The sequence below is a fragment of the Tamandua tetradactyla genome, chromosome 21 (genome assembly GCF_023851605.1).
Source record: "Tamandua tetradactyla isolate mTamTet1 chromosome 21, mTamTet1.pri, whole genome shotgun sequence".
Lineage (NCBI taxonomy): Eukaryota > Metazoa > Chordata > Mammalia > Pilosa > Myrmecophagidae > Tamandua > Tamandua tetradactyla.
The window spans coordinates 51064708-51091960 of NC_135347.1; the positions used below are offsets into that span (position 1 = coordinate 51064708).

The 27253-nt window shown below is 40.0% G+C and overlaps 2 pseudogenes; both read right to left on the minus strand.

Moving 5' to 3' along the window:
* Positions 1-1099: 1099 nt before the first annotated feature.
* On the minus strand, positions 1100-4534 carry LOC143665375 (R3H domain-containing protein 1 pseudogene; annotated as a pseudogene).
* Positions 4535-15494: 10960 nt separating this feature from the next.
* On the minus strand, positions 15495-19063 carry LOC143665636 (serine/arginine repetitive matrix protein 1 pseudogene; annotated as a pseudogene).
* Between the last annotated feature and the right edge of the window lie 8190 nt (positions 19064-27253).

A 27253-nucleotide genomic window follows, 5' to 3' on the forward strand; every position in this document is an offset into this window, starting at 1 on the left:
AAGTGCGAGTATTTTCCTGCTCAGAATGATTTCTATACTCCTTTGAATCTAAGTGGTTTGATTAAGAGGTGTCATGGTCAGGTTCATGTGTCAACTTGGCCAAACAAGTTACTTGTTTGTCTGTTTGGGCAAGTGCTGGCCTGTCTGTTGCAATGAGGACATTTCATAGAATTAGATCATGATCATATCAGCTGCATCCAAAAAGCTGATTCCATTTGTAATCAGCCAAAGGGGAGTGTTTTCTGCAATGAGTGATGCTTAATCTAATCACTGGAAGCCTTTTAAGGAGGATTCAGAAGAGACAGGCTCTCTTTCTGCTTAGGCTGTGGAGTTCATCCAGAAACATTGAAGTCGTCAGCTTCACAGCCTGCCCTGCGGATTTTGGATCTGCGTTCCCATGGTCACGTGAGACACTTTTATAAATTTCATATTTGCTAGTGTTCCTTGTTGATTCTGTTTCTCTAGAGAACCCTAACTAATACAAGAGGTGTTAAGAACATAATTTACTTGACGCTTAATGTTGATACTACCTAAATGAATAAGGAAAGGACCTTATGCGGGAGTTCTATATTTTATGGAAATTGTTCCTCTGTTTAAAGATTTAGGGGATGAGTAATTTTTAATTTGTGGGCTCTCCTTGGTCATCCTCCATCCTCCAAAAAAGACAATATTTTGTTATTCCACTCCAGCATTCTTTTTTCCCCAAATTCTAAGTTGGGTCACAATGTGCTGGCTGCAAAAAAGAAATACAGGTTGCAACTGTTTATAGTTATTTTGAAGAATAATTTGCTGTACAATAGAACTTTGGATCTGATACAAGAAATTCAGAAATGTAAAACAAAATAACTATAAAAGTTAGGAGGCATTTGAACAGCATTTCCTTAGAAAAAGCTGCTAACTCTTATCACACTGATTTGAGGCAAAATGCATCTTTTCCCCCCCACTTTGCTGAATCACTGTCCTTTCTTCAAAAGCTATAATGCCATGACCACACATCCTAGGAGTCTCTATAATGTTAACAGAAGCTCCAAATACCAAGCCAATCAAAGATGGGAGAGGACAGGTAATCATAAAGGCGAAGGGTCCAAAGGTAGTTCTGTTACTGAGAACTTGCCCTTTCCAAAACATGAAAGTCATAGTGCTTCTTGCTCGATGTCAGCTTAAACTCGTTAACTGAGTTAATTTGTTTCTTCAGTGCATTCTGTGCAGCTGAAACGGAGGAGAATGTGGCTAAGACGGTGTGTATGGAGGCCAAGTTGTTGGGTTTAGAGCTTTCAGGGTTGACAGTATTGTCCCCACTACCACAGCAGGGTGGGTGACGACACAGCTGGGGCTGGAACTGTGGGTCCCAGAGCCACTGGATCTTAGTGCCAACTTTAAAGAGTTCTCCAAAAAGCTTCTTGACTTCCGTGCATGTTATGCCATCTGGGAGTTCAGTAATTTCCAAAACTTTTCCAACAACAGCTTCTCTTGCTCCAATGTCAGTGGATGCAGCCTTTTTGGCTTGTTTCCTTCTTCGGTTTCCATGCCTGTTCCCAGTCTGACCCTGTTGGTTTGGACTGTGTCCATGCAGAACGGCAGGAGGGTTACACGGCAGTGGTTGACCAAGTAATGGATACCTGGCATCTCCTTGCCCAGGGACAAGAAAAGTGGGACATGATAGAAAGTGATGATCTAGAGGGACGTACAGTTTTCAGGGTAGGCAGGTGAGCTGGTGCTGAGCTGCTGAAATAACGGGACTATTGAGTTGAGGACAATATTGTCAACATTGCTAAATTCCAAACACTTCTGTCCTCTCTGGCAATCACAGTAATATTTGTTTTGTTTCCACTGGGGAGGTGAGTGGGCACGAGATGGTGGACTGTTTGGTACACTCAGCTCCATCATCACCATTCCTCCACCAGGCAGCAGAGGTGGCACAGCTGCACAATGGTGGTTTTGAAGCTGATGGGAATTGCATGGTGAAGCAGTTTGAGGAAATTGTACTTGTTCTGATCCTGGATGTTGCAAGTAATCTACTGATGAGCTTAAATTATTTTGCTGACTAGGTGGAATGAAACTATAGTAAACTGGCATTCCTGTCGTGGGTATAGATCCTTGATTAGACTGATTAGGAAACAGAACAGGCTGTTGATAGGTCTGATGGGCGATTCCTTGAGACCCTTGAGGCAGTGAAACCTGATAGGATGGCACTGAAGGATAGCGAATGACAACTCCTTCAATCTGATTTCCAATGCTGTTGAGTTGGCCACTGACGAGGCTCTGACTCTGGGGTCGCTGAACTCCAACTATTCCTTGATAGTTTTGCTGCTGGTTGGACATAACTCGATAATCTGTCTGCTGTGCAGGCTGTGGCAGTGGCTAATCTAGATGTGAATTATAATGGACAGAAGGAATTGGGCGATACCGAGGTTGATTGGAGTGATAGTGGCTTGGAGCACAGTAACAGGCAGCATCTATGGTGAGGGCTGCTGAATATATACCTGTTGCTGGAGCACAAACTGGCTGACGGGATGGCTGGAGGCAGGATAGCCAGCGGTATGGACTGGCTGCCTGGGTGTGAGGGGAGGAGGAGGAGGAGGTGGCGGTGGAGGACGTGGTGGTGGAGCTGCTGCCATGATATAACCATGATATAACCAAACTGCTGTAGGGGCTGAAGAACATCAGTGGAATGGAACATGGTGGCATGTGGGTCAGAACCATCAGCAGATGCTAAACTGAGATCCAAGGTTGTCCATAGTGTATTGCTGGGTGGGTGAGACTGGCAGGAGCAAGGATGGGTAAGGGGCTGTAGGGTACTGAACAGGCTGTGAGAAAATGTGATTAGCTGCTTGCTGTTGAGGTGTGGGGGTGGCTGAGCTGGCTGTGGAGGTCCAGGCACTTGGGTTCTAACTTGTTGAGTCATAGGAGGATTATACACAACTGGACTCCCATCAGGGTTTATGAAGGGCTGACCTGTTTGTGGGTTGATCAGAATACTGCCAGGTGGTATGCCTGCCGCTTCCAAGGGAAGCAAAAAGAAGTTAGTGCTAGGAGATGCCACCTGCCCATTTAGACCACCATCAAAGGAAAGAGAACTATGAGTGCTGATGGTTGGACAGACAACAGGTGTGCAATGATAAGACTGGCTGAGAGCTGCACCTGGAAGAGGCTGCTGGAGGTGAGAAAGAGAGCCCATAGATGACCCTACACTACCAGAAGACTCAGAACCTGTTTTTGAAAGCCTGCCTATGTTTTGTTGCTTCCAGAACTATCACCTCTTGTTAGGGCTGAAATTCCACTGAAGTTGTTGGCTTTGGTTACAGCAGACTTTAAGTTTCAGAGAGAATGGTGCTTTGATGGCTATTTGTTGATCTCCCTGAAGGATCTTTGTTAACTCTAAATACTTGGCGTCTTTGCTGTGTACCACTACCATCCTCGTCTTGGATTCTTTTGTCAATAGTATAATTCTCTTGGGAACACAGGGAATCTTGGGAAAATAGTCTATCTCTAGCTCTCTGGTACTCTTCTTCTCTTTCTTCTGTAGATCTGCTTCTTCTGTCATCTTTCAGCCGTGTTCTCATCTGGTTATCATCTTTGTCACAGCTAGAGTTATCTCTCTCGAAATGTATTGTTTCTGAAAGACTTCACCTTTATCATCCTTAATATGTTCATTAAACTTCTGATCAGGTATTCTTGTATTGCTAGTTTCGTTTACTACGAAAGACTTCCCACTCTGATCAACATCGTGGTCTAATCCAAAGCAAGTCGCTACTCTGTGTAATAGCATCCTATGGTAAGAAGTCATTGGGGGGAGTTTTTTATGTGGAGACTCATTATTACCAAATATAAAATTTCTTATTCCAATTTCAGTACATTATTCTGTCCCGAGGATTGTTTTTTAATGTATTTACTAAAAATTCATGTAGATCTATGCCAGTTGAATTGGTGTAGTCTTGACTGGAATCTCGTGATAACATTTTTCTGGGAAACTTATCACGGGCTTTTTCTTTTCCCACTTCATCTTTTGAGGGCTTCTCCTCTTTTTCAAATGATTGTGTTAACTGGTTCTGTATTTTCTCCTGCAAATCAATATTGTTGTCAATACGACGTTCATTCTTCTCTGCCAGAATCGTCCCATAGTTTTCTGATTTGATAAGATTTTCAACTCTAGTTGTAAAATCTTTCACTTCTGCCTCCAAATCCTTCATTGTTTCAGTTTCATCTTGTACAGTAACAGTATCAGATGTCCTCATTAGCGATGGCTACTTTAGAATTCTACAGGGAACATGAAGCCTGATGTGTTCTATGGATTGGGGATTGTGGAGTCCCACAAAAAATCAAATAAAATATTCCAAGGTTCCTTTTCACAGTTGTCAGCCAGGATGGTCAATTGTATTGAACCATCTGGTATCCAGCAGAAGGAGTCCCATGTCCTTGTCACCACTGTAGATTTCTAGGCAGAAATGGATTGTCTTGGATCAAATATATCATACCTTTCAGAGGCCTGCTTTACTGAGGAGGAGGAGGCAGTTGGAGCACGGCACAGTGGGGCTGGTGGGTGCAATTAAGAGTCTTAGGGTAGGAAATTAGCCCCATCTGGACCCCAGCCTGGACACTGGCTCCAGCAACAGCCCTAATCTAATCTTGTGGCAGCAGCTGTTTCTTTTAATCCCAATTCAACAATGTAGGTTGGAAACTTTTGATTAGATTATCTCCATGCAAATGTGACGCAAAATAGTGGGTATGAAATTTTGATTAGATGAAGAGATGTGACTCCACCCATTCCAGTTGGATCCTGATTCATTTACTGGAATCCTTTAAAACAGGAAACATTTGGGAGAGAGCCAGACATGATAGAGCTTACAGAAACGACAGGAGCTTTCTGTAAGGAGCTTTCTTATAGAAACGACAGGAGCTCTGGAGTTGACAGAGACAGCAGATGTAGACGTTTGGAGAAGAGTTGCTTCAGAGAACAGAGACACGGATGTTTGGTGATGCTTGGAGCCCAGCAGACATCACATGAGATGCTGAGCAAGCCAGAACCTGGAGGAGCCAAGAAGCCAGACCCAGAGAAGCAAAGTGAAGAGCCCCCACAAGAACAGAGGCTGGAAGGAATGGAGCCCAGGAGCAAGAGACCAGCAGATGCCAGCTACATGACTATCCAGCTGACAGAGGTGTTCCTGACCCATTGACCTTCCCTGAGTTAAGGTATCTTTCCCTGGATGACTTAATTTGGACATATTTATAGGCTTAGAACTGTAAACTTGTAACATATTAAATTCTCCCTTTTAAAAGCCATTCCAGTTCTGGTATAGTATATTCTGGCAGATTGCAAACGAACACAGGCATGAACAACCAACATTAACTCAAGAAGAAATAGAAGACCTCAACAAACCATTCACAAGTAAAAAGGTTGAAACAGTCATCAAGAAGCTCCCCAAGAAGAAAAGTACAGGACCAGATGGCTTCCCATATGAATTCCACCAAGCATTCTAGAAAGAACTAGTACCAATCCTGCTCAAACTCTTCAACAAAATTGAAGATGAGGAAAAGCTATCTAACTCATTCTATGAAGCCAATATTGCCTTAATACCAAAGCCAGACAGAGATACTACAAGAAAAGAAAATTATTGACCAATCTCTTTAACGAACAGATGCCAAAAATCTCAACAAAATACTTGCAAATTGAATCCATCAGCACATTAAAAGAATTATACACTATGATCAAGTGGGACTTATTCCATGTATGCAAGGATAGTTCAACCACAAAAAATCAGTGTAATACATCATATCAACAAATCAAAGCAGAAACATCACATGATCATCTTGATTGATGCAGAAAAGTCATCTGGCAAAATTCAACATCCTTTCTTGATGAAAACATTTCAAAGGATAGGCATAGATGGGAACTTTCTCAGCTTGATAAAGGGAATATTTGAAAAAACCCACAGTTAACATCATCCTCAATGGGGAAAGACTGAAAGCTTTCCCTCCAAGATCAGGAACAAGACAAGGATGCCCATTGTCATCACTGTTATTCAACATTGTGCTAGAAACTCCAGCCAGAACAATTAGACAAGAAAAAGAAATTAAAATCATTCAAATCAGAATGGGAAAAGTAAAATTCTCACTCTTTGCAAATGTATAATAATATATGTCAGAAATGCTGAAAAATCTACAGCAAAGCTACTACAGCCATTACATGAGTACAGCAAAGTGGCAGGATACAAGATCAACACTCCAAAATCAGTAGTGTTTGTATATACTAGTGATGAGGAGTCAGAGGAGGAAATCAAGAAGAAATTCCATTTACAATAGCTTAACCAAAAGAATAAAATATTTAGGAATAAATTTAAGGTTACAAAAGACTTATACGCAGAAAACTGCAAGAAATTGCTAAAAGAGATCATGGAAGGCCTAAATAAATGGAAGGGCATACTGTGTTCATGAATTGGAAGACTAAATGTAGTAAAGCTATCCATTCTATCGAAATTGATTTATAGATTCAGTGCAATACCAATTAAAAGCCCAACAACTTATTTTGCAGAAATAGAAAAATCAACAACCAAATTTATTTGGAAGGGCAGTTTGCCTCAAATAGCTAAAAATATCTGGAGAAAGAAAAATGAAGATGGGAGGTCTCACACTACCTAACGTTAAAGCATATTATGAAGCTACAGTGGCCAAAACAGCATAGTATTGGCATAAAGATAGATGTACTGACGAATAGAATAGAATCGAGTGTTCAGAAATAGACCCTCTCATCTATGGATAATTCATCTTTGATAAGGTGGCCAAGCCAACCTACCTGGGACAGAGCAGCCTTTTCAATATATGGTGCTTGTAGACCTGGATATCCATATGCAAAAGAATGAAAGAGCATCCATATCTCACATCCTATACAAAAATTAACTCAAAATGGATCAAAGACCTAAACATTAGAGGTAGGACTATAAAAAATTTAGTAGGAAATGTAGTGACATGTCTTATAAATCTTGTAATAGGAGGTGGCTTCATAGAGCTTAAACCCAAAGCACAAGCATTGAAGAAATAAATAGATAAATGGGAACTCCTCAAAATTAAAACACTTTGTGCACCAAAGAACTTTGTCAGGAAAGTAAAAAGGCAGCCTATGCATAGGCCAAATACCCCTAAAGAGTGGGACAGAAAGATCAAAGGTGATGGTAGAGTTCTACAGAGAAGGTAGGTTTTAACAAATGAATATGATTGCTGAATCACTAAACTGATATTTATTTTAGTCTCCAGTATCTTAGAGCAGTATAAGTAAAAACCTAAAATTGTGGTATTATAACCCATACCAAACTCTGAAATCTGTTCTACAACTAATTGTCGTGCTGTGCTTTGAAATTTATTGCTTTTTTGTATATATGTATTTTTTTTCACAAAAAAAGAAAAAAAAGTCAATTGTGATGATAAAAAATATTTATTCCTTCTAGCCTCCTATATTCTGGAGCAGCTAGAAGGAAAAATCTTAGATGGTGGTACGGTAGCTCATGACAAACTCTGGGATCTGTCCTGTAACAACTTTGAAAACTATTGCTTTTTTCTTTCTTTGCTTTGTACATATGTTACTATACAATAAAAAAGTTTAGGAAAAAAAAAAGTGGCCTATGCAATGGAAGACAATATTTGGAAACCACATGTCTGATAAGGCTTTAGTATTCAGAATATATAAAGAGATTCTTCAACTCAACAATAAAAAAAGACAAACAACCCAAATGAAAAATGGACAAAAAACATAAATAGACACTTCTCAGAGAAGGGAATACAAATGACTACAAGGTACATGAAAAGATGCTCAACTTCAATGGATATTAAGAAAATACAAATCAAAACCACAATGAGGTATCATCTGACACCCAGTAGATGGCCATTTTATATATATATGCAAGTGCTGGAAAGGATGTGGAGAAAGAGGCACACTTATCCACTGTTGGTGGGAATGTAAAATGGTACAACTGCTCTGGAAGGCAGTTTGGCGGTTCCTCAGGAAGCTAAGTCTAGAATTGCCATATGATCCAGCGATCCCATTCCTTCAGAGGAACTGAAGGCAAGGACCCAAACTGACATTTGCAAACCAATGTTTATAGCAGCATTATGTATGATTGCCAAGAGATGGAAACAGCCCAAATGTCCATCAGTGGATGAATGGCTAAACAAGCTGTGGTGTATTCATACAATGGGATATTATGCAATTGTAAGACAGAATAAAGCCATGAAACAAGTAACAAAATGGATGAACCTTGAGGACATTATGCTGAAATTAGTCAGTAACTAAAGGATAACTACTGTATAGCCTTACTAACATGAACTAACATTAATAAGTGAATTTTGAGGGTTGAAGTTAAGAACATTGGTTATCAAGAGATAGAAATAGGGTAGAGATTGGGCATTTGGTGCTGAAGGAATACAGATTGTGCAACAAGACTGATTACAAAAATCCAGAAATGGATAGCACAATACTAGCTGATTGTAGCACAATAATATAAGTACACTGAATGAAGCTGAATGTGAGAATGATAGAGGGAGAAGGGCTGGGAACATGTATGAAACCAGAAGAAAAGCTAGAGGATAAAGACTGAGATGATATAATTTAGGATGTCTACAGCTGATTAAATGTACAAATAAAAAACTGTTTTTGCATGAGAGAGAAGAAATGGATGTCAACATTGCAAGGTGTTGAAAATGGACAGTATATGGGAAAAGGTACAATCAATGGAAGCTAGGGTGTATCGTCAACAGTAACACTGTAATATGTTTCCACTGAATGTAACAAAGGCATTATGCCAAAACTGAATGTCAACAGGCAGGGGCCATGGGGATGGGATATGGATTCTTTGTGGAAGAACAGGAAATGTCTTCATGTAGATTTTGGTGGCAAAAGCACATCTACTTACTTAGGCTGCATTGTATGATGTGTTAATAAAATTGTTTAAAGATGAACAGAGAGAAAGAACTGCTAGACAAAATGTGGAGAGATACCTATTTTCTGTCAGTAGGGAAACTGAGAGGTGCAGCCCCTTGGAGGGCAGTGTGGTGGTTCCACAGGAGGCTCGGGGTGGGGTTGCCCGTGATCCTGAAACCCCATAGTTCCATATATTACTGGAGGAAAGTGAGTGTGGGGACACGAATAGACTTTTGCGTTGGTGTTTACGGGCAGTGTTTGTGATTCACATCGGATGGAGGTGGCCTAAGGGTAGAATAACTGAGGAATGGAAAGAGAACTATGATGCATACATACAAGGAACTATTCAGCAGCCAAAAGAAGGAAAGAAGTTGTGAGTCATACAACTAGTGAATGAAACTTAAGGTCTGTTGTTGCTTCCTATTGAAACGGAGCTCGAAGGATATTAAGGAATGATGAGAAAAAAAGAAAGGAAGAAAGAAAGAAAGACACAGACGGGCTCAGGGGGTCTGAAGCTTGAGTTTACTTCAGACAGACTTCAGACAACTTTATTCTCAACCAGATCTTTGTTATATACCACAGGATGTCAATAGATATGCAGGCATTTCCTGAGGGAGCAAGATTCTTATCTCACAGTTTTCTTCATACTTAACATAACTGTTTTGGGTAAACATTCTCTTCCTCCCAGACTGCTCTACATAACAAATGATTATTCATTTGTCCTTTAAAGTCACTTAATGCTATTTGCCAAGAGGTATTGAAAATATATAGACTTTGAACCTCTTCCTTTGTGAGATCACACACTATGCAATTAGGGATCATGACCTCTTAATTGATAATATCTTTGGTGACCTTTGACTATTAAAGAAATAATCTTTTGCAAGTATGTATTTAAACATTTTTGTCAATTGTCTGGTTAAAAAAATCCATTTTAAAACACCGTCTTACTAAAATAGGCCTGTGGGAGATAGCAAAGTAAAGAAAATAATAAAATCAACAGGCTTTGAACAAGCTGTCCTTTTTGAATGCATTGTTCAATTAATTGTAACTCTCGTTCAGCTGCAGCTGTTAACTGCCTTTTGCTTAATAAATTAAAATCTCCTTGTAAAATATCAAACAAGTTTTGTAACATATAATTAGGAATCCCTAAAGTGGCAGGTAGCAAAAATGAAAGCAGAGTGTCAATAGTGACGTGTACCCATAGTAAATGACCAGATTTTTAAAATTGAATTCATTGGATTGATTAAAAAGGAATGCAAGAATGTGGATTCTTTATAATTGGTTGTGCATTTTTGCTAATTTTAAATTTATTTCATGCAGTTTTTATGATATTTTCTCACAATAGTGGCCAAATTCTGATTTGCTTACATGACCGGGCCCAGTTGGGTCCTCTGGGAACTGGCTAGGGACCAAGAGGAGCTTCCTGGGACCTAGATATCTTTATTAAAGTACACCTCCTTCTGGGGGGATAGCCAGTCCTCCCAGCTAGAGTGTACATTTTAACTATTTCTTACCAAGGTCATGTGATAGCAATATCAGTTGCATGTAATGGCAACATCAGGTGAACAAAAAAGACTCCATAAGTATATTTTTTCCTTGCATTCAACCCTCAAATCTGATCTGCTTCCAATATAAGCCATGGTTATTTTAGGATAAATTTAGTTTATACATATATAGTTTATATAAACACTGGACAAAACATTAAAGTATTTTGGCTGAAAGGAATTTAGGTATTTAAATGATTTGAATATTATTTAGTCAGTAATAGATTAATTTATAGTAATAGTACTTAGATTAATAGATTAAGCCACCTGGTTTAGGGCAAGAAAAGAAGCACTTTTTGCCAGTATAATGATACCCAGGAGAAAATCAGTATTTTTTATACAGATAACAACATGATAAAAGTTAACATAAGTTATTTTGATAAAACACAGACTCTTTGCTTTCTAACTAATTATTTAGAATTTTTTTTTTATATCTTTTCATTAGAACAGGCTAAAAGTCCAAGAAAACATTGTCATTTTAGACTCATTAAATCTTTCTTGATTTTAACCATAATTTCTATTTTTACAAACCCTCAGCACTTATTATATTAGTTCAGGCTTTGTCCTATATTTTTCTCACTTAGTAACAGTTATTCATTTTAGGATAAAACTATTTTGTTTTCCTATTAATAAAAATACATCTTTCATATTTTTCATACTTAAATCATTACTTTGAACAAATATTTTACCACATATGTAATTACCATCAAAATTAAATTTGTTAGAATGTTAAATACTTAAAATACTTTAGTTAATGTTTCAAATATGCATTAACTATCAATATATAGTTTTTAACAAGAATTTTTAGTTTTAAAGTTCTTAAAATGTATTTCTTTTTAAAATATGAATAGGAGCTAAACTCATGGCCAGTTTCCAAACCACTGCCTGTCGAGAATTTAAGCCAACAAAAGAAGATGGGGCTACCATTCCCACTCTCCGTCACAAGACTTTACTTGTAGCATTGGTATAAATCTCATAGAATGATCATTCAGACTAAACAAAGGTAACCTAACAGAATACCTTGAGTCAGAACTACAATCCCGAACTGCATACCCCGTTGGGGACCAACCTGCCACAGGAACCATCAATGAGCACTGACCCCCGTTTGGTATGGCACCTTTCTCACTGAATACTTTCTGACTCAGGTGTACATGAACCCCTATATAAAGGCAGCCCATCAAGAACAAGCCCAGAAACCAATCTTTCTTTATCCTGCTCTGCCAAAGGCATGGCAAAGAAGCAATTTTTAAAATCTATCATAATAAATCAGTTCTTAGAAATTACAACTGGTGTGGGCAAGCCAGGCTGCAATGACTCCATAGGCTGAACCACAGTATCAACTTTTATCAAATCAGTCAACATTCTCCAGTTTCCTGACCTCCCTCCTGCAATAAATATTGGAGAATTCCAAGAACCATGAGACTCCTCTAAATGTCCTGCTCCAAACTGTTCCCAAATCAACCAAGTCAGAGCCTCAAACCTCTCTACAGATAAGGGCCACTGCTCAACCCAAAAAGGCCCACCTGTAGTATTTGTAGTGGATGTCCTGGAGCATCTCCTCACTTTGTGCTTTAAGAGTTCCCTTATTAGATCCCTGTTCGGGTGCCAATTGCCGAGTCCGGCTCAAGCAACTGTCGAAACAGGGTAAGAAGTGGGCAGTGGGAGATTGAGAAGAAACACAACTTAGAGTTTAAGACAAAGCATGAGCCAGGTAGTTCATTGCCTGACTGAACACAATAACCAAATAGAAACAGGAATATTTTCCCCGTTTTGTTATGTTCACTGCGAAGCCTTCATAACCAATTTCCATTACTTAAGATTTAAAACATTATGGCCTTAAGGCTGAAACCAACAACAATGTTTTTGAATGAGATCAAATAAGCTTACTAATTCAGATGTTTTAACAGGCACCCCAGTAGCTTTAACACACACACACATACTCCTCCAGCCACCTATTATGATTACCCGTTACCCTGATGATCCAAGGAAAATGCTTACTTTACCAATATGACTCGAGTCCTCTTCTATTGGCTGGACACACGTGCCTCTAATGAGACTTTTCCTTGGTTCCTTAATATTGATTTGGAGTCTTCTTCTTCGAGCCCCACGTTGGGCGCCAAATGTTGCTTCCTATTGAAACGGAGCTCGAAGGATATTAAGGAATGATGAGAAAAAAAGAAAGGAAGAAAGAAAGAAAGACACAGATGGGTTCAGGGGGTCTGAAGCTTGAGTTTACTTCAGACAGACTTCAGACAACTTTATTCTCAACCAGATCCTTGTTATATACCACAGGATGTCAATAGATATGCAGGCATTTCCTGAGGGAGCAAGATTCTTATCTCACAGTGTTCTTCATACTTAACATAACTGTTTTGGGTAAACATTCTCTTCCTCCCAGACTGCTCTACATAACAATCTCCACAGTTTACCGCCGCCATCCTGAGGCCAGCAGCTTGCAACAAATTCTGTAGGTCTTGCTTTAAACTCTTGGCTTCTACAGTCTGTATGTTGAATGAAATGTCATAAACAAAAAAAATATATTATCATGCCTCTATCATATGGACTAACTATAACATAACAGTGAAATGAATTCAAGAGCATGGGTTATCAGGTTGGGGCCTATTTCAAAGGGTCCTAAATTGTAAGTTCTTTTTACAGCATTCACATATATTCAGGAATTCTAACTATTATTCCTAAATTTGGGGATACTGAGCTGTTTATATATAACCTGGTCATTCCCTGAAGCTTTGGGTAGGTATGTGACACCTGAGACTCAGAATTAGACCTCTGAAGCTATGAAAGTCAGCATAATTCCATACAGGAACCGTTTAAAAAGTTAAAAAAGGGATCAGACTTCGAGTAGAGATATGAATGAAGCTGATCTGGATAGGACTAAGGTAAATCAGAATACAGGGTAAAGGATGATATTGTCCATATTTTAAAACTTCAACTTCTGTGTGAGCGCAAAGGGAGAGATGTTTATTTGGTGCAAAATTTATATTTTGGGTAGTACATTACCTAACTAAACTTGTATGGTCAGTTTAGGTGAACACCATAAGTACATGGAATCTTGAATAAAACATAAGATTTTGTTGGTTTGTCCAGGTTAGTGTGGTGCCCCAATATATCCCAGAGTAATCTGGGTAGTGAATAAAGATGTATTTGCAAGGTCCCCTTGGAGGACGGGGGAGAAAGAAGGAAATAATTCAGCTTCCCCACTTGGAGAATTTCTTATATTCTTGCAAGCAGTAGGAAAAACCAAATCAATAGGTAAGGCCTTGATATAGGGGTTTGCCCCTAGGAAACTTATTCCTGCAAAGGATAGGCCAGGCCTAGTTAAAATTAGGCCTAAAAATCACCCCCAGAGAATCTCTTTGGTGGCTCAGATGTGGCCTCTCTCTAAGTCAACTCAGCAGATGAACTCACTGCTCTCCCCACTACATGGGTCATGACTCCCAGCAGGTAAATCTCCCTGGCGACATGGGACAGAAATGCCAGGATGAGACTGGACCCGACTTCAAGGGACCAAGAAAGTCTTCTTGATCAAAACGGGGAAAGAGAGAAATGAGACAAAGCTCCAGTGGCTAAGAGATTTCAAACAGAGTCGAGAGGTTATTCTTAAGCTTTATATAGACCTCCCTTTTAGTTTATGGTGTACTGGAGTGGCTGGAGGAAAGTACCTGAAACTGTTGAGCTGTGTTCCAGTAGCCTTGATTATTGAAGACGATTGTATAAAGATAGAGCTTTTACAATGTGACTGTGAGATTGTGGAAAGCTTGTATCTGATGCTTCTTTTATGCAGGGTATAGACAGATGAGTAAAAAAATGTTGATAAAAATAAATAAATAATAGAGAGGATAAGGGGTAAAATAAATTGGGTAGATGGAAATACTAGTGGTCAGTGAGAGGGAGGAGTGATGGGTACGGTACGTAGGAGTTTTTTCTTTTTCTTTTCTCAAGTGATGCAATGTTCTAAAAAATGATCATGGTGATGATAACACACACACAAAAAAACAAAAACCTCAGTTGGAGCTTGGCTGAGTTTACCTTCCTTTGCTCTTAGCACAGACTACTTAAGATAACCCCCTTTAGGTAATTATCTCCTGTACCTGGCTACTTTGTCTCTCAGACATACCCTAAATCAGCCCTTCCTTGCCCAGGGCAGCACTGAAGCCTGAGAATGCCAGCATTTCTATCTAATGGGCTGTTAGGGAGTTCAAAAATAATAATAAAAAGAAATGGAGAGAGAAAAAAATAGACCCCTGCCCCTGGGCTTGGCAGTCAAGAGCTGGGGGTACCCAGCTCTATGTGCCCCTTTTCCAGTATTTAGAGCTCATCCAACTCAAAAATCCTCTTGTTCACACCCCCGCCCCCCCAGTCAGCCCATCCCTTCTCTGCTGGAGCAAAATCTCTGGTTCCTTTCCTGTTTGCTTCAGGTTTATCTGTTTTAAGAGCCTGCATTCAGCAGTCCAGATTTGTTAATTCAGCAATTGGAGCTTAGTTGAGCTATCTTCCTTGCTCCTAGTAGATAGGGCTTCCTTTACCTGGGGGAACCAAGTCTGAGTTAGCTGCTGTGCAATGAGGGAGGGGTACCAGCCTCCATGGCGTGGGAGACTTAGTTTTTGTGGGATCTCAACCATCCCACTTGTTCCAGACTGGTGTATGATTAATGTTCTGTCACTGAAGTCCCCCAGTTATTCCAGACAGTTCCTGGCTATTTAATAGCCGCCTAGAGGAATAACCAAATGCCTCACCTCACTACTCTGCCATCTTGTCCTACTTCTTGGTGCCTACTTTTTTTTTCTTTAACATGGGCAGGCACTGGGAATCAAACCTGGTCTCAGGCATGGCAGGCGAGAATTCTGCCACTGAGCCACCATCACACTGCCCACTGAGTCTCCATCACACCACCCCTACTTATTATTTTTTTTTAAATTTAGAAATTTATTGTTTAATCCACAAGCTTTATATAGCTTTAGTTTAAAAAAAAAACCAAAAAACAAAACCAACAAAAAAACAAAAACAATGAAAACAGACACTATTTCAAAGTCTAGGCCCTTCCAGCCTTCCAAATACAAGAGCTCTGAAAGTCGTGTGTATCAAATGGAAGTACAAGACAAAATTTTGAATGGAGCCATACGTTTCATAAAACAAAATTTTATATAACTGAAGGATCCTTCCTGGGACTAGATAATTGCCTTTACAAAAGAAAAGGAGGAAAAAAAAACCAAAACACCAAAACCAGAATAGAATGAAATTCCAGTGTTCCGAATCAACTTGTTACACATCAATATAAACCCACAGTGTCCTGGCAAACAACATGCTTTCATTTTCTGTCTTACCCCTAGAGTTCAAATCTTGATTCATTTCAGCAGAGACTCCACAGGCAACAGGAAAGATTGTGGCATTAAAATAGTCATTTATACTTTTGTGGCAGTTAAAACAGTGGTCTTATTTCTGGGCAAGCTTACAAACCATACTGGGTCGGAAGCATCATAACTTAGATGGGTGCTAAGACTCAAATGAGAGGAAAAAAAAAAAAAAACCAACGCTGGGAATAGCCAGAGGCATTAAAGGAACCATAAGAATGCCAACCATATCTAAACCCCCTTTTTAAAAAGAGGATTTTTTTTTTTTTTTGGCTTAGAATATTTCACTCTAGATGAATTTATGTGAGCTGTCAATGAGAGAATTTCACTAATACACTGTGGACACCTTTTGCAATGTAAATCCATGCCCCTTTTTACATGGTGAACTTCAACCTAGCAATTATTACAACAAATGTTATAGTCTAAAGCTCAAACACATTTTAGCAATTTTGAAATTGAATTGCGTACAAATCAAATAAAATTTACATCATAACAAACATTTCCACCTAAGACTGTGGGGACACTTGAACCTTCCGCATTGATCTCAGGGCCTTTTCACGCAGGTGCTTTTCTAAGTCATCAAGGTTATCTTCAGCTTCACTTTCAGTCTCCTTTTTAGGTTCTGGCTCTGCCTCTGGTTCTTCCTGTGCTGATGTAGTTGTGGGAGCAGCAATGGCCGCAGGGATTACGACAGCTGCAGCAGCTGCAGCCACAGCCTTTTCCTTCTTGTGTTTTCTGTGCTTCTTGTGCTTCTTCTCCTTTTTGTGTTTCTTGTCCTCCTTTTTCTTCTTTTTCTTCCCACCTCCTTCCTGGTCTGAATTCCTTGCTGGAGATGGGCTTGGTGTTGGGCTCTTAGCCTTTTTGACTGGTACCGCTGGTGACCAGTTTGTAGAGGGTGACTGAGACTGAACAGGGGATGGAGGTGCTTGGGGTTTTTTAGCTGCTGGCTCAGGAGATCCTGAGACAGAGCGAGAGGATGAGACCCTCCGTACAGACTGAGGACTTGGTGAGGCAGCCTTTTTTTATCTTTTTGGGTTCCGGAGTTCTGGAGACTCTCCTAATGGGCCTAGTATTTGGAGATGGGGACTGCTTTCTTTGGGGTGATGATGATGCTCCTCTTCGAATGGGGGGAGGGCTTGAGGTGGTCTGAGGAGCTCGAGGCCGTGGTGAGGGCGAATGCCGTTTGTTTGGTTGTGCAGATTGGGCTTCCCGGGTGGATCGGCTTGGGGAAGACCCCTTCCTATGTTTTGATGATAACGATGGTGAACGTCTCTTGGTGACAGGGGAGCTTCTTTGTTTGGGAGGTGGAGAATGGGAGACCCTACGCTTTGGCGGTGGAGATGGTGGTGCCCTTCTTTTAGGAAGGGGAGGGGGAGAAGCTGTTCTTCTCTTTGGAGGTGGAGAAGGAGAGTATCTTCTCTGTATTGGAGGAGAGTATCTTCTTGGGGAAGGTGAGCGTCGACGTGGCGGAGGAGAAGGAGTCCTTCGTCCAGGTGGCGGTGTGGGAGATCTGCGTCGCCGAGGAGGAGCTGGAGAAGGAGAACGTCGCCTTCTGGCAGGTGGTGGGGAGGGACTTCTTCTCCGTCTACCACGAGGGGAAGTCTCCTTCTGGCGCTTTCGTGGTGATGGAGAGGCACTCCGGGAAGGGGAATGTCTCCGCCGTCTGCCTACCTCACCATTTTTCACATGAGACCTCTTGGGTCGCTCATCTTCTGAGGAGGAGGAGGAGCCGGAGTCAGACGAAGACTGCTGGTTTTGTCGTCTATACTGGCGCCTCTGCTGCACAGAGTCTGCTGCTGCCATCTTGCCACCTTTATCTTCTTCGGATTCAGACAATTCTACTTTTCTAGGCTTGGGTGCTGGTGAAGGAGACTCTCTTTTCTCAGTACCTTTATGTTTTGTCACTTTATTTGAAGCTCTCCCTGGAGAGACAGAAACACGACTTTTTCTGGTACGGTTTGACTGCTGGGGTGTTGGGGAATGACGAGCTTTTGGCGGTGGAGTTGGTGGAGGTGAAGGCCGGTGCCTTCGCCTGGGAGGACTTGTTGAAGGAGATAACCTACGAGTTTTTCGAGGGGGACTAGATGTCCTCTTGGGAGGCTTCTTTGGTGGTGACCGGGAACGAGAAGAAGATGATGATGAGCTACTCCCAGACAAGGACGCTGATGAGCGCCTTCTTCGTCTCACTGGAGATCTACTCCTTCTGTGCCTTGGTGGAGGAGGCATTCGCCTTGGTGGAGGAGGCATTCGTCTTGGTGGAGTTCTTCTCCGAGGAGAAGGCCGCCGTCGTGGGCTTGGCCGCCTTCTAGGTGAAGATGATCTTGATCGGGATCTATGGCGTCGTCTAGGTCGAGTATGAGACGGAGAGCGGGAACGAGTCCGGGACCTTGATTTGGAACGTGACCGAGATCTCGGTCGAGCCTTTTCCTTTTCCTTTTCTTTTCTGGAATTTTTTTCTGGAGAAGGTTCTTTAGGTTCTGGTACAGGTTCAGGCTTAGGAACTTTCAGGATGTCACTAGTAGAAGTGGCTTCTTGTACTGAAGGTTCTTTTACTTTTACTGAAGGTTCTGGGAGCTCTGGAGTTTTCTCCTTCTTTTCTGGAGCAGGGGAAGGACTCCGGCTCTTGGTTCTGTGACGGGGAGATCAAGAATGACTGCGCTTTCTCTCTCTCCTGACAGGGGAAGATCGTCTTCTAGGGGAAGGAGATCTGGATTTGCGTCTTTTTGGGCTTCGAGACCTTTCCCTTTTTTCTCTGCTGATTTCTTTTTCTTCCTTATCCCTCTTATCTTTGTCTTCATCTTGCTTTTTCATAGATGCCAATTTTTCTTGTTCAATCTGTCTCTGCTTTATTTCTTCTTTCTTCAGTTCTAGGAAAGCAGAAGGGATTCCAGCAATGTTTTCTTGTGCACTTAACAGCAGGGGCCACAGTTCTCCCATAAATTCTCTAGCATTTTTTCCATTCAAAAACCCAGTCAGGTTGATTTGCATCATTTTGGAGTCTGGATTCTTTACTTCCAGCTGGTTAAATATAAACTCAATCACAACATCATCTTCAAATCCAAGGATTTCTGTTACTCGTTTTGTTATCCAAGGCTTTATAACCTCCAATTTACTTTGCTCATGTCCACCTTTTTTTCTAGGCATTCTGCAAATTTCAGTTGCTTCAGTAGCTTCTTCTGTTTGTTGCTGAACCGATTATCCTGTTCTGCACTAGTTCCGCGGAAGAAGCCCGCATCCATCTTGCTGCCCTTATTTTTATTTAAAAAAATATTTTTTATTGATAAATCTTCACATACATATATTCCATACATGGTGTGTGGAATCAATCGATCACAATATGATCGTGTAGTTGTGTATTCATCACCATGGTTATTTTTTAGAACACTCCAGAAAATGAAATAAAAATAAATAAGAAAAACTCATACAGACCATATCCCTTACTCCTCCCTCTTATTGATCACTAATATTTCCTTCTAGTAAATTTATTTTACCTCATATCCCCCTATTATTTATTTATATCTATATATATTTTTTACTGATCTCCATACCCTGGATAAAAGGAGCATCAGACACAAAGTTTCCACACTCACACAGTCACATTGTAAAAGCTCTATCTTTATACATCGTCTTCAAGAATCAAGGCTACCAGAACACAGCTCAACAGTTTCAGGTACTTCCCTCCAGCCACTCCAATGCAGCATAAACTAAAAAGGGATAAATCTATATAATGCATAAGGATAACCTCGAGGGTAACCTCTTGACTTTGAAATCTCTCAGCCACTGAAAATTTATTTTGTCTTATTTCTCTCTTCCCCCTTTTGGTCAAGAAGGCTTTCTCAATTCCTTTAGCTGGGTCCTGCCTCATCCCGGGAGTTCTGTCCCACATTGCCAGGGAGATTTACACCCCTGGGAGTCATGTCCCATGTAGGGGGGAGGGCAGTGAGTTCACCTGCTCAGCTGGCTTAGAGAGGCCACATCTGAGCCACAAAAGAGGTTCTCTGGGGGTGATTCTTAGGCCTAATTTTAAGTAGGCTTAGTCTACCCTTTGCAGGAGTAAGATTCCAAGGGGCAATCCCAAAGATTGAGGGCTTGGCCTATTGATTTGGTTGTTCCAACTGCTTACGAGAATATCAGAAATTCTCCAAATGAGGAAGTTGAATATTTCCTCCTTTCTCCCCAGTTCTCCAGGGGGGCCTTGCAAATACATCTTTGTTCACTGCCTAAATTACTCTGGGATATATTGGGGCACTACACTAACCTGGACAAACCAAGAAGATCTCACACCCTATTCAAAATTCTATGTACTTATAGTATGTAACTAAACTGACTATACAAATTCAATTAGGAAATGTACTACCCAAAAATATAAATTTTGCACCAAATAAACATCTCTCCCTTTGGGCTCACACAGAAGTTGAAATTTTAACATATGGACAATATCTTCCTTTACCCTGTATTTTGATTTACCTTAGTCCTATCCAGATCAGCTTCATTCATATCTCTAGTTGAAGTCGGACACCCTTTTACACAGTTCCTGTATGGGCTTCTACTAATTTTCATAGCTTTAGAGCTCTAACTCTGAGTCTCAGATGTCACAAAAATACCTGAAGTTTCTGGGAGCAACCATGTTATAAACAAACAGCTCAGTATCTCAGTTACAACTCCTGAATAATATGTGACTGCTGTAAGAGTTTACAATCTAGGACCCTTTGAAATAGGCCCCAACCTGATAACCCATGTTCTTGACTTCAGTTCATGGAGTTTTTATATTATAATTAGTTCATATGATTAAGGCATGATAATAATTGTCTTTTTGTCCCTGACATACAGTCCTTAAGGTTTATACACCTAGCTGCATGCCTCACCATTTCATTCCTTCTTACAGCTGCTCAGTAGTCCATTGTATGTACACACCACAGTTCCCCCTTCATTCCTCAGCTGTTGTACCCTGAGGCCACCTCCATCATTATGGATGGGGAACACTGCCACCAGAAACACCAGTGTGCAAATGTCCATTAGTTTCCCCACACTCAGTTTCTCCAGGTATACACTGAGCAAAGGGTTGCAGGATCCTATGGCAAACCCACCCCTACCCTCTTGTGAAACTACCACACTGCCCTCCAAGGGGCTGCACCTCTCAGTTTCCCTACCAATGGTGAACAGGCACATCTCTTTCTCCATATTTTGTCTAGCACTTCTTTCTCTCTGTTCATTTTTTTTTTTAACTTTTTTTATTGTATAGTATAACATATATACAAAGCAAAGAAATAAAAAAGCAATAGTTTTCAAAGCACTCTTTAAAAAGTGGTTACAGAGTAGATCCCAGAGTTTGTCATGGGCTACCATATGATCCTCTCATATTTTTCCTTCTAGCTACTCCAGAATATAGGAGGCTAGAGGGTTTAAATACTTTTTTATCATCACAATAGACTTTTTTCCCTTCTTTTTTGTGAACAATAACACATATACAAAAAAGCTATAAATTTCCAAGCACAGCACCACAATTAGTTGTACAGCATATTTCAGACTTTGACATGGGTTACAATTTCACAATTTTAGGTTTTTACTTCTAGCTGCTCTAAAATCCTGGAGACTAAAAGAGATATCAATTTAATGATTCAGTGTTCATATTCATTTGTTAAGTCCTATTTCTATATATAATTCCACCATCACCTTGATCTTTCCATACCTATCATCGGGGATGTTTGGGCTATGGCAATTCTAAATTTTTCATATTGGAAAGGTCTGTCACTAATATGGGGTAGGGAGATGGAACTATCTGATTTCTGGAGAGGCTGGCCCAGGTTTCAGGACTTATCTGGACCAGGGATCCATCTGGAGGTTGTAGGTTTCTGGCAAGTTACTCTAGTGCCTGGAACTCTGGTGGAATCTTATAAATTGCCCTACGTGTTCTTTAGGATTGGCCAGAATGGTCCTGGTTGGGGGTCTCTGTTCACTTTTAAACAGTTTTATTCACACATCATACAGTCCAACCTAAGTGTATATGTAGCAAACATGCCCCTTGCAGCAGGCAGGCCCCTCACCCCTCCTTGCATATGTAAACTACCTCCTCTTTAAAAATTCCCCAAATTCCTCTGAGCAGTCAACTCCATGTATACTGGGTGCTTGCCCCAAGAATGGGTAAAACTGCACGTAGGCAAAATTAGACAAATTTCCCTAAAGAAATCCCTCCCCTAACTACTTATCCATTTCTGTCAACCGAACTTCGCACCCTTTACTGATTTAAACCAGCCAATGCTTCCTTCCAAAAATCAGCAGTTACCATATTAAGCATACCTTGTCTTTAACGTGTCATCCTGTCTATAAAAACTGATGTTAACCTTTTGTTGGAGGCTCAGACTTTCAGAGGCTACTCGGCTGAGCCCTATGGCCATAGATGAATAAAAACCTACTGCCTGAAACTTGGGAGCCCCAGCAAGTTACTCTAGTGCCTGGAAAGTCCCTGGAAGCTTGCAGCCTTGTCCCTGGCTTTGCGCAACATATATACATGCCTTCGCCACCATAATCTATCTGAAGACATTTCCTTTCCTTCCACAAAGAATCCATATCCCTCCCCCAAGTCCCTGACTGTTGACATTTAGTTTTGGCATAATGCCTTTGTTACATTCAGTGAAAGCACATTACAATGTTACTGTTGACTATAGACCTTAGTTTCCATTTGTTATACTTTCCTCCTTATACAATCTATTTTCAGCACCCTGCAATGTTGACATTCATTTGTTCTCCCTCTTGCAAAACTTTTTTATTGTACATTTAATCACCTTCATTGTCCACTCTACATATTCCTAAATTAAATGGTCTGTCTTTATCCTCTCTTTCCTTTCAGTTTCATATGTGCCCCCAGCCTTTCTCCCTCAATCATACTCTCACATCCAGCTTCATTCAGTGTACTTTTATTATTGTACTACAATCAGGTAGAATTGTGCTATCCAGTTCTGAATTTTTACAATCAGTCCTGTTGCACAATCTGTATTCCTTCAGCACCAATTGCCCAATCTCTACCATACTTCTATCTCCTGATAACCTGTTTTTAACTTCAATTCTCAAAGTTTACTCATTAATGCTAGTTCATATTAGCGAGATCATCATACAGTAATTCTTTTTTTTTTGTTTCTAGCTAATTTCATTCAGCATAATGTCAAGGATCACCCACGTTGTTACATGCTTCGTGACTTTTAATATGCCTTACAGCTGTTGTAATATTCCATTATGTGTATATATATATACCACAGCTTGTTTCACCACTCATCCATTAATGGACATTCTGGCTATTTTCATCTCTTGGCAATTGTAAATAATGCTGCTATAAACATTGGTGTGCTAATGTCCATTTGTGTCCTTGCCCTCAGGTTCTGTGAATGTATACCTAGTAATGGGATCGCTGGACCATATGGCAATTCTATACTTAACTTCCTGAGGAACCACCAAACTGCCTTCCAGAGGGATTGTATCCTTTTACATTCCCACCAACAGTGGATAAATGTACCTCTTTCTCCACATCCTCTCTAGCACTTTTCTTTTTTTTTTTTTTTATTCTTATCATGGCCATTTCTAGTGGGTATCAGATATCTCATTGTGGTTTTGATGTGCATTTCCGTACTAGCAGGGGTAAAAACTCCTAGTATCTTTAGTGCTCATTCCAGGTTTATCTGTGCTGGAGGCCTATTTCCAGTAGTCAGAATTTGTTAATTCCACAATTGGAGCTTGGTTCAGCTATGCCCTTGTTAGTAAAGTCTGTTTCCTTTCCACTTGGGGAACCAGTCTGCTGTGCCTGTAGGGGAGTGTCACTGGCTCTGTGGCTTGGGGGACTTACAGTTCTGTGCGGAGTCCCAGCTGGTGCACCTGGTCCAGGATGATGTATGCTGTGTGTCTGGCCACTGATGTCCCCCCAACTGTTGTTCTGAACCATTACTTGCTATTTCCTAGTTGCTGTGGAGGACAAACTAAATTCCACACCTCACTAAGCCTCCATCTTGCCTCCCCTACTTATTTTTGAACATTAAACTTAAATATAATGTAGACCTCTTTTATTAGCAGAAACTGCTTTTTTAAATTATAAACATTATATTTTCTACTGCAAAAGCAGGGGTTGACTGAGGAATCTTAAAGCTATTTAGGGTTGTGTCCAAAGCTCTCTGAAAATCATTTAAAAAATGATGAAACTAGAAGGGAGAAGAATGGCAAGTTTAAAGTTGAAAAGATGAGAGATGGGTTATTCTCATTCGCAAGTTTGGCAATTCTTAATAACCAAGTGAAAATCCAATAACCATTTCCAGCTGTAATTGGTGTCCTTGTTTATAACCAAGTCCAAAACCTCTTGAAAAAAACATACTTTCTGAATGCTTTTTAGTTCAGTTCTTGCTGTCTCTAGACTTTTCAGAGGTGTGATTATCTGTAAAATACAATATCTTATGAGCCTGTTTTCTGATATTATAGTGAAGCAGCTAAATATCATCTTTTCATTTTCTAAAGTAAACCATACATAATAACATCAAATCACCTTGATCTTGTACCTCACCCCCCTAATAAAGTAAGTAAAGATTCTTAAAACTGAAAATCAGGATTGTTACTCACCACTTACATGAGATAGACTGTAAATTATTTTTTAAACACATATGAAAACTATTTAATACTTTAGTTAATAAACAATCCACCTTTTAATATTAGTTTTTAACATTTCCATGGGTTTGGCAGAAAGCAAATTCATGATCTTGAAATCTAGTAGTAGGTCTCATAGTGATCAACTGCCATTTCCCAGGAAATTCTTGTATTTTCATTGTCACTTAGGGAAACACAGAACAATATGAACACATCCAATTCTGTTAGTTTCTGCAATGAACTGATATTCTTTAATAGTATTACCAAACAAGGGTTCTGAAACTGCATATTAAGAAATTATAGCTCCACCCCACGTTAAATGGTATTTTCAGCTTCATCTTGATTTTCCAAACCAATAGGATATGGTGCTTTCCCTAAAAGAAACTGTTCCCATTTGGGAATATATTCTTCTACTGATTCCCAGTTATGAGTCTCGAGAGAAACCAACTCATACTGTGAAGTGTATGAATCCTGGCCTGTAGAGATTTTTCTGCTGCTTCTTACACCATTTTCCTTTTATAAGCAGTCTCAGTTGCTTGCATTTGAGACACCTTTTCTGTTTTCCATTTGTTGAAAGCCACAGTGATCTCTGAGATACTATTTTCTATCTTTAGAAAGGCAAATTTCATATGGAAACAGAATTAATCAAAGCAGAGATATAAACTTTTTGCCTGGTTTCTTGGCTGTCTCGTGTGGGGAATTTAAACCACCTATTTCCATGGTACACTCTATCCACGAGCCAAGCTCACCTTGGCTAAAAAGCCTGGAGCGATACAGACGAAGGTCTAAAGAACTGCTTTGAGGGCCCTGGGCTGAAGGCAAGTCAACTGCCTGGTGCAAAAGCTGAAGGTGTCCATCTGATACTGTGTACTATTAGACATCATATTTGAAAAGTAATTTGAGCTCTACAGTGGAGTTACCTTCTGAGGAGAGTATCTGCATTTTAAGTCTTCCCTGCACCTGGAGGCATCACCAGTATAGGATCATCTTAAAGTAAGGTGTATGATTAAGGTTTACATGAGTTAGGCAATTCTAAACATGGCTGTAATTTTACATAGATTTCTCTCCTCCTGTTTAACCCTTACTTGAAAGGTGAAACCCTTTGGGGGTCTCAGCTTATTTATCATGGAGAGGGTCTTCTGTTAAATTCACAATTCCTGTTTTATTTACCATCTTGTATAGGTTCCGAACTTTGATTTCTGTCCCTGTCAGCCCATAAGGTTGTCAAAACAGGGACTGGGTGTTAACTCTTTATCTCCTTACTTTTGGACTGAGCATTCCTTGCTGTCTTAATATCTCTTTGATGTTTTAAGCAGATGTATTTTAATTAGCTTTGATTTTTTTCAGTAGGAATGTGGACCTGCCTATCCTAGATGCAATTACCAGAAACAGGAAATTTCTGAATTGTATTTGTTACAACATGGCCAAATTCTATACTTTTTTCTCTTGGCATTCTCTACACTGACCAAATACTATGTCTGGCATAGACTCTATAAATATTGGTTAAAAAAATACATGTAATTAGGCAGGCCACGGTGGCTCAGCAGGCAAGAATGCTTGCCTGCCATGCCAGAGGACCCGGTTTCGATTCCCGGTGCCTGCCCATGTTAAAAAAAAAACAAAAAAAAAACATGTAATTGTCAGAAAAATTAATTATTTTTAGGAGTATTTACATAGAGTTGATTCATACTAGTTACCTAATATTAATTGCTGCATATAATAAATTACCTCAAAATAAGATCAGCTTGAAACAACAGATATTTATTATCTCACACAATTACTGAGGGTCAGGAATGTCAGTTTGGTGGTTCTCATAAGGTTGCAGCCAATCTGTTGGTGGGGACTGCAATTTGAAGGCTTGACTGCAGTTGGAGAATCCACTTCCAACCCTGTAGGTGTTGACCAAGAGGCTTCAATCACTCACCACGTGGGCCTCTCCACTAGGTTGTTCACAGCACGGCAGCTGGCTTCCCCCAGGACGAGTCATCCAACAAAGACAGAGACACTGACAGACAGAAAGACAGACCGACTACACCAAAAACAAAAGCCACCAAGTCTCTTAAAACCTAAGGTTAGAAGTGGCATCCCATCACTTCTGCCACAGTCTATGGGTCACAAAGACCAACATAGGTACAACAGGGAAGGAGGCTACGTAAAAGCGTAAATGTCAAGAGGTGGGATCACTGGGGGGCCATCGTGGATACTGGCTAGAATCTCATGTTATTTTACCAAAAATAAAATTTAAACACATTTCTTTTACCTAGAGGTTCATGATAAAGCACTTGAATTATACCTATTTCTTCATCTGTGAAACACATGAAACTATGGTTCTAATTCTATCAATGCAAATGCAGAAAATAGTTCCCTAATACATATCAAATTATTAAAAATCTTTAGTGAAAAATATCAGTGTGTTAAGTGATAAAAGATAAATTTAGTTGGTAGGGCTCAGTGTCTAGAAAAAGTAAAAATTTAAGATATACCTTAAAAAAAACCCTGAGAACTATTATGGGAATTAGAATTTTGTTATGAGAAATAGTCTTGCTGAAATATATATTTATAATTTCAGTAAGAGATTTTCTTCTTGTCTTTCTGCAATTAAGGCATCAAGTAAAAGTAATTTGACAGAAGCAATGAAACATTTCATAGAAGCAATGAAGCCTTTAAGATGCTAAATATAAATCACATAACCCAAAGTAACTTAGGTGAAATTGTATTCTTCAGTGTAGATAGCATGCTACATTTTGTGTAAGAAATGAGGGAGGAAACAAGAACATACACTTCTATTTGAGGGAGGAAATAAGAATATACAC